Source organism: Oratosquilla oratoria, chromosome 2 (assembly GCF_046742065.1).
Source record: "Oratosquilla oratoria isolate Oo_2021 chromosome 2, ASM4674206v1, whole genome shotgun sequence".
Classification (NCBI taxonomy): Eukaryota; Metazoa; Arthropoda; class Malacostraca; order Stomatopoda; family Squillidae; genus Oratosquilla; species Oratosquilla oratoria.
Window position 1 is genome coordinate 92,668,923 of NC_134778.1, and position 10,000 is coordinate 92,678,922.

Here is a 10,000-nt window from a genome sequence, read left to right on the forward strand (position 1 = left end):
AATGCCATCATATATTGTATTTCTTCGTTCGCTGAAGATGGTTTAATAGACGAAAATGTTCAGTATTCCGAACTTTGATTTCCTTGTGGTTTCTGCAAATATCTTTACTCACGCGTTATTGTGATTACTGTTGCAAATATATATATATATATATATATATATATATATATATATATATATATACAAACACACATATATCATTCCGGATGACACCAACATTTTTTCAAGCAAATGTAAATTCACAAGCAGAAAAATATGGTCATTTCAAGTGACCCCACCGATTTAATTGAATTCATTGTGACGATAGGAGATCTCGTTAATGTCAGCCAATTGTACTTGGGCTTCAGATATAATAGGTCGGTTCCCATTATTTGTGATGTTAATCTTTATTGGTTTGAGAAAAAAAAGTTTCGTAAATCTTCCCGTAGGACGCAATTTACCGAAATATTAAGAAGTGGGCCAATTCCTCTGAAGGGAATATTCTTTTCCTGCGACCTAGAACGCTTTTGTAGAACTTATCCCTGATTTTGCTCTGAGGCCTATGTCACTGACAGCTGTGTCCATTGTTCTACAGCACAAGCACGGAATAAGTGATATTGACAGAGTTACAGAACAGGATCCCAGTCAGAAAATATCTTTCGTAGAATCTAAAAATAAACACAGCTGCCCACACAAAACAACAGAATCATGGCATAGAACAAGACCTTTTCCCAGCTTGTGACCTTGTGTTTATATATATATATATATATATATATATATATATATATATATATATATATATATATATATATATATATATATATATATATATATATACACATATCTGTAATGTCAGTGTGTGTGCATGCGTGCGTTTATGATCATTGAGAGTGACCCGATGACCGTTCCCAGCCACTGTTGGGCTTTGGGGTCTCAGTATGTGAAACGCGAATAACTGTTATGTAGAAAGACGTATATATTTCGCGCGATCAAATAAGAATGAGGGTCAGAATAACAAATAGCACCGACCAAAAGAGAATGGAGCCGAAGAATAAAAAAGAATTATTTAAGTGAAAAAATGGAAAGGGGAATCTTTGAAAAAACATTCTTTGATGTAAAAAAAAAAAAAGAAAGAAAGAAAAGGAAATAACGGAAACAAGTGCGTTTAAGGGAAAAACTGCAAGGGAAAAATACGGTAATATACAGGCTCAGAAAAATACAGAGCACAAAAATTCTTCCCGGATAGTAAGCGTATCAAGACCAAAGAATATGTTTTAACTAGAATGTGTCAAAGGAATATCCTTTCTAACAAAGATCACGGTCGAACACAAAGACACTGGGAACAAAACGTGTGGAGAGTAGGAAAAAATGTCTTTGTAATGTGAATTCTGCCAAAGAAGAAAGTATCTTAAAACAAAGAACATGATCGTGATAGGAAAGCTATGGAACAGGCAAGAAAAACTGTGAACAATGGTGTGTTAAATATAAGACACGCAAATACGTGGAAGCACACACAAAAGCGAAACACGGTCATACCAACACGTCTATGCATACACACACACACACACACACACACACACACACACACACACACACACACACACACACACACACACACACACACACACACACACACACACACACACACACACACACACACACACACACACACACACACACAGATACACACACACACAAATACACTGCAAAGAAACTAGAGAAATCTACCAAGGTTTGATACACTTCCCTCTATACACCAGACACCGAAAATACAACGCCTTCTCTATTCTGGTAACGTGCCGGGAGACTCGGAGAACAAGAGATGTCCTACGACTCGAGGGAGCCAGGTAGACCAGGTGTGCAGGTAGTGCAAGGCACAGGACCGGTGCTTTCCGTAGGATGAAAAACCCAAGCGTGTCAGGGAAGGAAGCTGATCAGCTGCACAAATCATGATGGTAATAGCTAAGCAGGTCGATGTTGAAGCGGGATGTCTAGCGAGATTTCTGGGTTACATTAGTTGGAGAGCAGGAAGCTTATGAAAATAACAGATAAACATGTAAGTTATATTGAAAAAAAGAATCTCAAGGAACATGTGATTTTTTTTTGTGAAACACTAAATAAGAAAAAACAAAAATGAGAGTATATCACTTTAAAGTTGTTTACTGTGAAATAGGCACGTGATAGTCAAAATAACAAATTTCCTGAGCGTATTGGATGAGGTCTAGTAAAGAACATTTTACAAACAATGTGTGAGATGTTTCACAGAATCATACTTCGTATGACAAAGAAATAAAAATAGAAAAAAGTAAAAGAAAAACGAGAGGACAATGTGGGAGCGCTGAAGCTCCGCAGGAACCTTGACATGAAGCTGGAAAACAAATGACAAATGGAATGCGTGCATACGACACCTCTTACGAACTGGAAACTATGCACCAAATAAATGACGACACTTGTGCCTTGAAGCAGCCGATGCTTGCGTGTCGTTGGGGTCACGTTTAAGGTACGGTTTGCTCAACGATGATCATTCATGGCTCAGTGATGATCGTCAAACGATTTTTTTTTCTTTTATGGGACTGTTTTTCTTTGAGCTGCAAAGTACGAGGCTGATGATTTTAACCGAACCTACCAACGCGTTGATCCAAATATGATGCCAGGTATGATAGGATGCGCGTCACCCGCCAATGGCTGTGGTATTAGACTAATAATCGCACCGTCACCGTGTCATGTGTCGAATGCGACGTTTTTTCTTTTCTTTTCTTTCTCTGTAAGGGAACTTCTTTTTTAGGATGTCCTCGAGACCTCTAATTTAGGTTGTTGAGGGCTAGGAAACCACGGACTTCTTCGGGTGTCCTGATGAGGTCATGGTTTGTACATCGAGTGTTATAAGGACAGACCACGTTTTTCTGTGTTGCAGTACAAAAATGTACAACAAATCTCTTTTCTACGTTTTTTTTTATAAAAGTATTGCATTCAAAACGAAACTGTAATAGCAGACACTCATTCTACTCCCTCGACCCGTTGACGTCTTTTGAATATTTCATTTTGGTTGTGTCCAGATTATTTTATTCAGCTAAGGGATAGACTTTGGACGGTATGGGGGTTTAGATATTTCTGATTCTGATGATCAGTGGATCAAAATTGTCTGTTAACAACCAGAACAAAAGCTTTTAAGGAAGCCATCCAGATTAACGAAGATATGTCGAACAAAAGTGCAAAGGTAATCATTAAAATCTATCTGGCGATAGTTAGACCCATCCTTTTTTAATGCGGTACACTTTTGGTCCAATAGAATGGATATCAGTTCAGTAGAATCAGTATACAGGAGAATAGCCAAAATGATAATAGGGCAGGGCGTCCTAAAAGAAGTATACAAATGTGTTAAGGGCTTTAACAAGGTATGGTCATCATATTAAGACAGCACGGCAGGACTCTTATTAATGGATATATTTTTTACAAATTTAGGTTAAAAAAGAAAATAGGTAAGAACTGGTTTGCCAACAGAGTGAAAACAAATGGAATAGACTTAGTAAGCATGTAGTGAGTGCTGAAGCAATTAGTTGTTTTACGAAAATGTTAGATAACTTTATGGATAGGGATAAAAGGCGGTAAGGAACATGAAACTGTCTAGTGTAGGCCTTATAGACTCTTGCAGTCACCTCAATTCTTATGCTCTTATGTCCTCTATTTGTATACATATTCATATTTTTGGCGATATTTTCTTTTCCTCTTTCTTTTATTATTCGCACCAACGTTTCTTAGGCTTCAGTCCCTTGAGTCATCGCTCACACTGATTTGTGTTTTAGGCCCATCGGGACATCGTGAGTTTCTGTCGTCACAGAAAACGCTTCACTGTGTGTCTATGTGCTTTCTGATTTCCTCGCAGGCTTAATGATCACCGTATAATATTCGCGCCCAAGCGAGCGTTTCACCATTAAGGCCGCTTGCCGTTCTTCGCGGATGGAAAGTGAAGAAAAGACTGTAGTATCATGAAAATGCACAGAAATAAAAGCGAGGGCAGTGTCTGATATACATGCTATGAGATGTCCAGAAATAAAGGAGCATCCCTGCCACTTTTACTGGTTTTGAGTTATGCACGGATATGTATATACTGTAGAGGAAGCTCACGTCCCTCATTATCCATGCTTAACTCGAAACCAGTAAAATGGCGGGGATGCCCCTATGTTTCTGGACACATCATATATGATGTAATGTAATAAATAATATATAAACGTTAATTGTAAAACATGAAAATAAGATACAGAAAAACAAGATACAGAAAAAAAGATATAAAAAATTAAAAAGACAAAAATTAAAGAATTAAATTAGAAAAATAAGATAGACACAATAAAACACACAAAAAGAAATAGATGCAAAAAAAAAACACATATCAAAACTTGGATAAAAGAAATGTGTATATTAGCAATATATATTTATAACCGGTTATGAAATTATATATTTGGTAATTGTATAAATAAAAATGGAAATAATAGGAGTAACACAAAAACATGAATGATGACCTTCATCAAGAAAATGCGTATATTAATAACGTAACTGTAATTCTCTGGATAAGAATTATTTTGAAATATTTATATTCATTTTTTCCCGATGACCTCAGTGAGATCTGAATACTTTGAAGACTAAAAGAAACACAACATTGATCCCGAGAGTAAGACTCGAACATTATGGAAAAAACATCAAACGTAGAAAGAAAAAAAAAATGAAACGAAAAACATTTCGTACACCTCTGAAATATTTATTTATTATTATTGTTTTTATTTATTTATTTATTTATTTATTTGTTTATTTATTATTTATTTATTTATTTATTTATTTATTTATTTATTTATTTATTTATTTATTTATTTATTTATTCATTCATTCATTCATTCATTCATTCATTCATTCATTCATTCATTCATCCATCTACACACAGATGTAGTGCGGCTCTGGTCCCCCTGGCCTGATGTCCAATCACTGTACAGTGCTACCTCGGTCTGAATATATGTAGAGTTCGCCAAGGCTGAGACATGAAGGTCATTCTGAAGTGGCAGGTCTACCAGTGTCCACTGGCCATTTGCATTTGATTCCATCGACCCTTTAGTGCGGTAGGGAAAGGAATAATATTTGGTGTTGGGGGGCAGGTTTCCATATATGGCATTCTTTCGTTCAGGTGACCTATGGAGAAGGTACAGGTTACAAACGTCGATGCAAAAATAATATCCGCATTGGAATCTTGTTCATATTTGTGCTTCAGTGATACATTTGTGTTGTTGCACATACTTAGGCATAAGTCAGACACAGCTCCCATATACACCATGAGGTGCCAAGATAGGAGGGAGGAGGGTGGAGGGGAGTGGAATATATGGGAAATGAAATGGGTGGGAGTGATTTCTATGCCTTTTCCTTTTGGCTACCGTGTAAGGGGGAAAAAGCCTTTGGTGTATGTATGTATGTGTGTGTGTGTTTGTTTGTGTGTGTGTGTGTGTGTGTGTGTGTGTGTGTGTGTGTGTGTGTGTGTGTGTGTGTGTGTGTGTGTGTGTGTGTATGTGTGTGTGTGTGTTTACATATGTATATATAAACACATACACAAACACGCACACATATATGTGTGTGTGTGTGTGTGTGCGAGTAAACATGTTTGCGTGTGTATGTTATTTTTGTTTATCCAAAATGCAATAATAAAATAAGAGGATTTCTGCTTTCGTGGAAATATATGTAATGTGTAAGTCTTCCCCTACTCGCCTTTGATCTCTAATTAGATATTTCTTACGCCCTGAAGAACAAACCAATTCATCGGATTGAGCGCCGTCCCTCGAACGCTGACTCATAAGATGGGAGAAAATAAAAATAGAATTTAAAGATCGTCTTTACTTAGACGGCGTGGAGCGCTCACCTCGGAAAGGTAACATGGTATCTAGCCAGATAATATCGTGTACTGAAAATAAAAATAATCTGAACGCGGCCAAAATAGATTTAGATTTTTAGTATCAGTTGCATTGTGCAATATATCATTAATTCTTCAATACAAGGTCCATCTCCTCAACCAAATAGAATTACCCGCGTTAATCAGAATACAGCAAAGAGAGCGTTAAATTACATATAAAGAGTTTCGTAATTCTGCTCTTAGTTGAATAGAATTGTTTGGCTTCAATCAGGACGAATTTTTGTATCATCGTTGTTTTGTTTTTGGCATGTTTTAATCTTACTGAAACAAGTCAAGCTCATTTAATCAGAATTCTGCACAAGACTGAGGGATTACTTGTTAAGTTAGATCTAGCTTGTGATAGCTGGAGTTCCGTAAAATACAGAAATGTATGGGTTTGTGATTCAACATGGTCTTGGATTACATGATGGACTCATGTTCCACGGCTGTTAACCTCCCGGATAAAAGCTTAGACTTCGTTTATAGACTGAACCATAGACAATGCTGTGGATTTACCCTTGCGCGGCCGCGAGCATACATACACACACACACACACACACACACACACACACACACACACACACACACACACACACACACACACACACACACACACACACACACACACACACACACACACACACACACACACACACACACACACACACACACACACACACACACACACACACACACACACACACACACACACACACACACACACACACACACACACACACACACACACAATTTCCTTGGTTTGTCTCGAATCCTAGATACAAACACACCAGGAAGACTTGTGTGTGTTTGTGCATGTATATGATCTACGAAAATGTGACTGAATGTTTTACATATATATATATATATATATATATATATATATATATACATATATATATGTATATATATATATATATATGCGTTGTTAAAGTCAACAGTTGTAATAGCATTATTCTATTTATAGAATTTCTTTTTTATGTTGCGTACCAATGTGCGGTCGTCTGGATGCGGATCTCTTAGTAGAGTACTGAAGTCCATGGTATTTTCCTCTAGATGTCTTTCGGCCTTAACTGGCCATCTCCAGGTGTTAACTAGTCGAATTGTTGACAGAGAATGACTCGATTTGGCCGTATGATGATATATATCGGCTGGGAGCGGAGAGCTGAAACGTCCGCCCGCCAATCAGCGCACGGGGAGCGCTCTTTGCCTTCTGGTAGGTAACGACGTTTCAGGTTGCTGGTGGATATTGATAGCGGGTTTTTTATTGTAAATAAGGACCGCTCTTATAATTTTTAGTCTTCTGGTGTCGTTGTTGCTTTCGATGATGGTGGTGGTGCCTTCCATATGATGTCTCTTCAGTGCGAGTCGATGCTCGTACAGGTAGTGTCTTCTTATGTCGCCGTCCTGCAGATGTGATGAAATCCTCTTTGACAGTGTTGTAGTGGTGACGCCAATGTACCGAGAATGTAGGCGACTGCAGTCACCACTGGAACATGTGTATTGGTACACGACGTTCACCTCTTGCATTTCACTTGTCTCAGGGAGGCAGCTGTTCTTTACGACTAAGCTGGATGTCTTTCTTGTCTTGTAATAAATGACGAGTTCGATTTTTGAAGCCGGGTCGGTGGGTGTGACGTTCTTATAGATGATATTTTTGAGGGTTTTCTCGTCATCCTTTTAGGCTGAAGACATAGTACCACTATAGAAGAGTTTTATGTTTGGTGTAACTGGTTGTTGTTCTTGTTGGAGCATAAAAATGTCCAGTCGATGCCGTATAACAATATTTACTTCTTACATGGGATAATTGTTGTTCCCGAGAAGCTGGGTGATTCTCTTAAGCTCTGCGTTCGTGGCGGTCCATGTTGAGCAGTGGGTGAGGGCTCTTTTGACGAAGGCATTGATGACACTGCGTCGATACCGCTCAGGACACTCGCTTGCACCGTTAAGGCAGAATCCGAGGTTGGTGGATTTGGTATAAACTTCTGTTGAAAATGAAGCGGCTTCACGTCGGACCAAAATGTCGAGGAAAGGAAGCTTGCTGTTTTGTTCTGTCTCGTGGGTGAAGTTGAGGTAGGAATTTGTTTTGAACTTGGAAATTAAGTTCACGATTTCTTCTTCTGTGTTGGCACTGATGAAAATATCATCCACGTATCTTGCGTAGATTTCTGGCTTTGGGTGGTGCTGCTGCCAGCATATCTCTTCTTCAATATATCCCATATAAAAGTTAGTGAAGAGCACTCCCAGAGGTGACCCCATGGCGACCCCGTCGCATGCACGTAGATGTTGTCGTCGGGCCCGTAGAAGGGAACTTCTTTGGTACATGCCTGTATTAGGAGACGAAGTGTGTTTTTTGGAATTGCGATCTTTTGTTCCGGACGGTATAAGCGTTGGCATATGAAGTCTATAGTCTCGTCAATTGGGACATTCGTAAAAAGACTCTCGACGTCCATAGATGCCATTACGTTGGAGGGTCGGGCTGTCTTCAGGATATCGAGAAACTCTTCAGAAGACTTCAAGCTAAAGGAGGCAGATATTAGTGCGTTGAGGCGCTTAACGAGCCTGTAGGTGATGGTGTCTGGCTGGTGATTGGGATGGCCATTCTTAAGAGACATCATATGGAAGCCACCACCACCATCATCGAAAGGAACAACGACACCAGAAGACTAAAAATTACAGAAGTATTTATTTACAATCAAAACCCCGCTATCAATATCCAGCAGCAGCCTAAAACGTCGTTACCAACGAGAAGGTAGAGAGTCCCCGTGCGCTGATTGGCGGGCGGACGTTTCAGCTCTCCGCTCCCCACCGATATATATCAGCATGCGGCCAAACCAAGTTTCCTGTGGATTTCTCCCGAGCCACGACCACCAACCGCTCCTAATCGCTCACGAAAAAGCGCATTGGCAATAGCCCTCTTTTATACACTACTATCTTTTCATTTTCTTACAGATATTCTTCCCCTCCCACAAAAACCGATCCCGCACGAGCGGGTGGCCTTACCTAGCTATTCCATAATCCATTCTCTGTCAACAATTCGACCAGTTAACACCTCCTAAAGATGGCCAGTTAAGGCCGAAAGACGTCTAGAGGAAAATGCCATGGACTTCAGTACTTTAATAAGAGATCTGCATCCAGACAACTGCACATTGGTGCGCAACATAGAAAAGAAATTCTATAAACAGAATAATGCTATCGCAGCTATTGACTTTAAGAACGCATGCATTATCAATGGCTTACTTCCAATATATATATATATATATATATATATATATATATATAATATATATATATATATATATATATCATATTAAAATGTGTGTATGTATATATATATATATATGTGTGTGTGTGTGTGTGTGTGTGCTTATGTGTGTGTGCGCATGTGCATGTTTGTGTGTGTGTGCGCGTGTATGTGTGTGTGTGTACGTGTGTGTCTATGTGTGCGCGTAATTCACCATTGTCTTGGATCACGTGTTGGACTCGTGATCGACAGCTATTTCCCTCCCGGAAGAGGGCTCAGAGCTCATATGAACGATCTATAGGTAATGCTGTGACCTTACACGCACACACATACCCAACTCCCGCCCACAAGAGTTGGAGTAACGACTCGCAGCGCAGTGATACTGAAATGATTTCAGCCCTAGGCGGGATTTGAAACCAGACCGCCGTAGTGGCTGGCGGGAGTTCTACCAACCGCACCATCGAGTGTGTGTGTGTGTGTGTGTGTGTGTGTGTGTGTGTGTGTGTGTGTGTGTGTGTGTGTGTGTGTGTGTGTGTGTATTCACTTGGTCTTTGGATCACGTGTTGGACTCGTGATCGACAGCTATTTCCCTCCGGGAAGAGAGCTCAGTGCTGTTTGGTCCGATCTATGGGTAATGCTATGACCTTGCACAAACACACACACCCAACTCCCCGCCCACGAGATTCAGAGTAACGACCCGAGGCACAGCGATACCGAAATAATTTCGGCCCTGGGCAGGATTCGAACTGGGTACTGGGAGCACTTCTACTTCCCAGTTCAGCGCTTTACCAACTGTGTGTGTGTGTGTGTGTGTGTGTGTGTGTGTGTGTGTGTGTGTGTGTGTGTGTGTGTGTGTG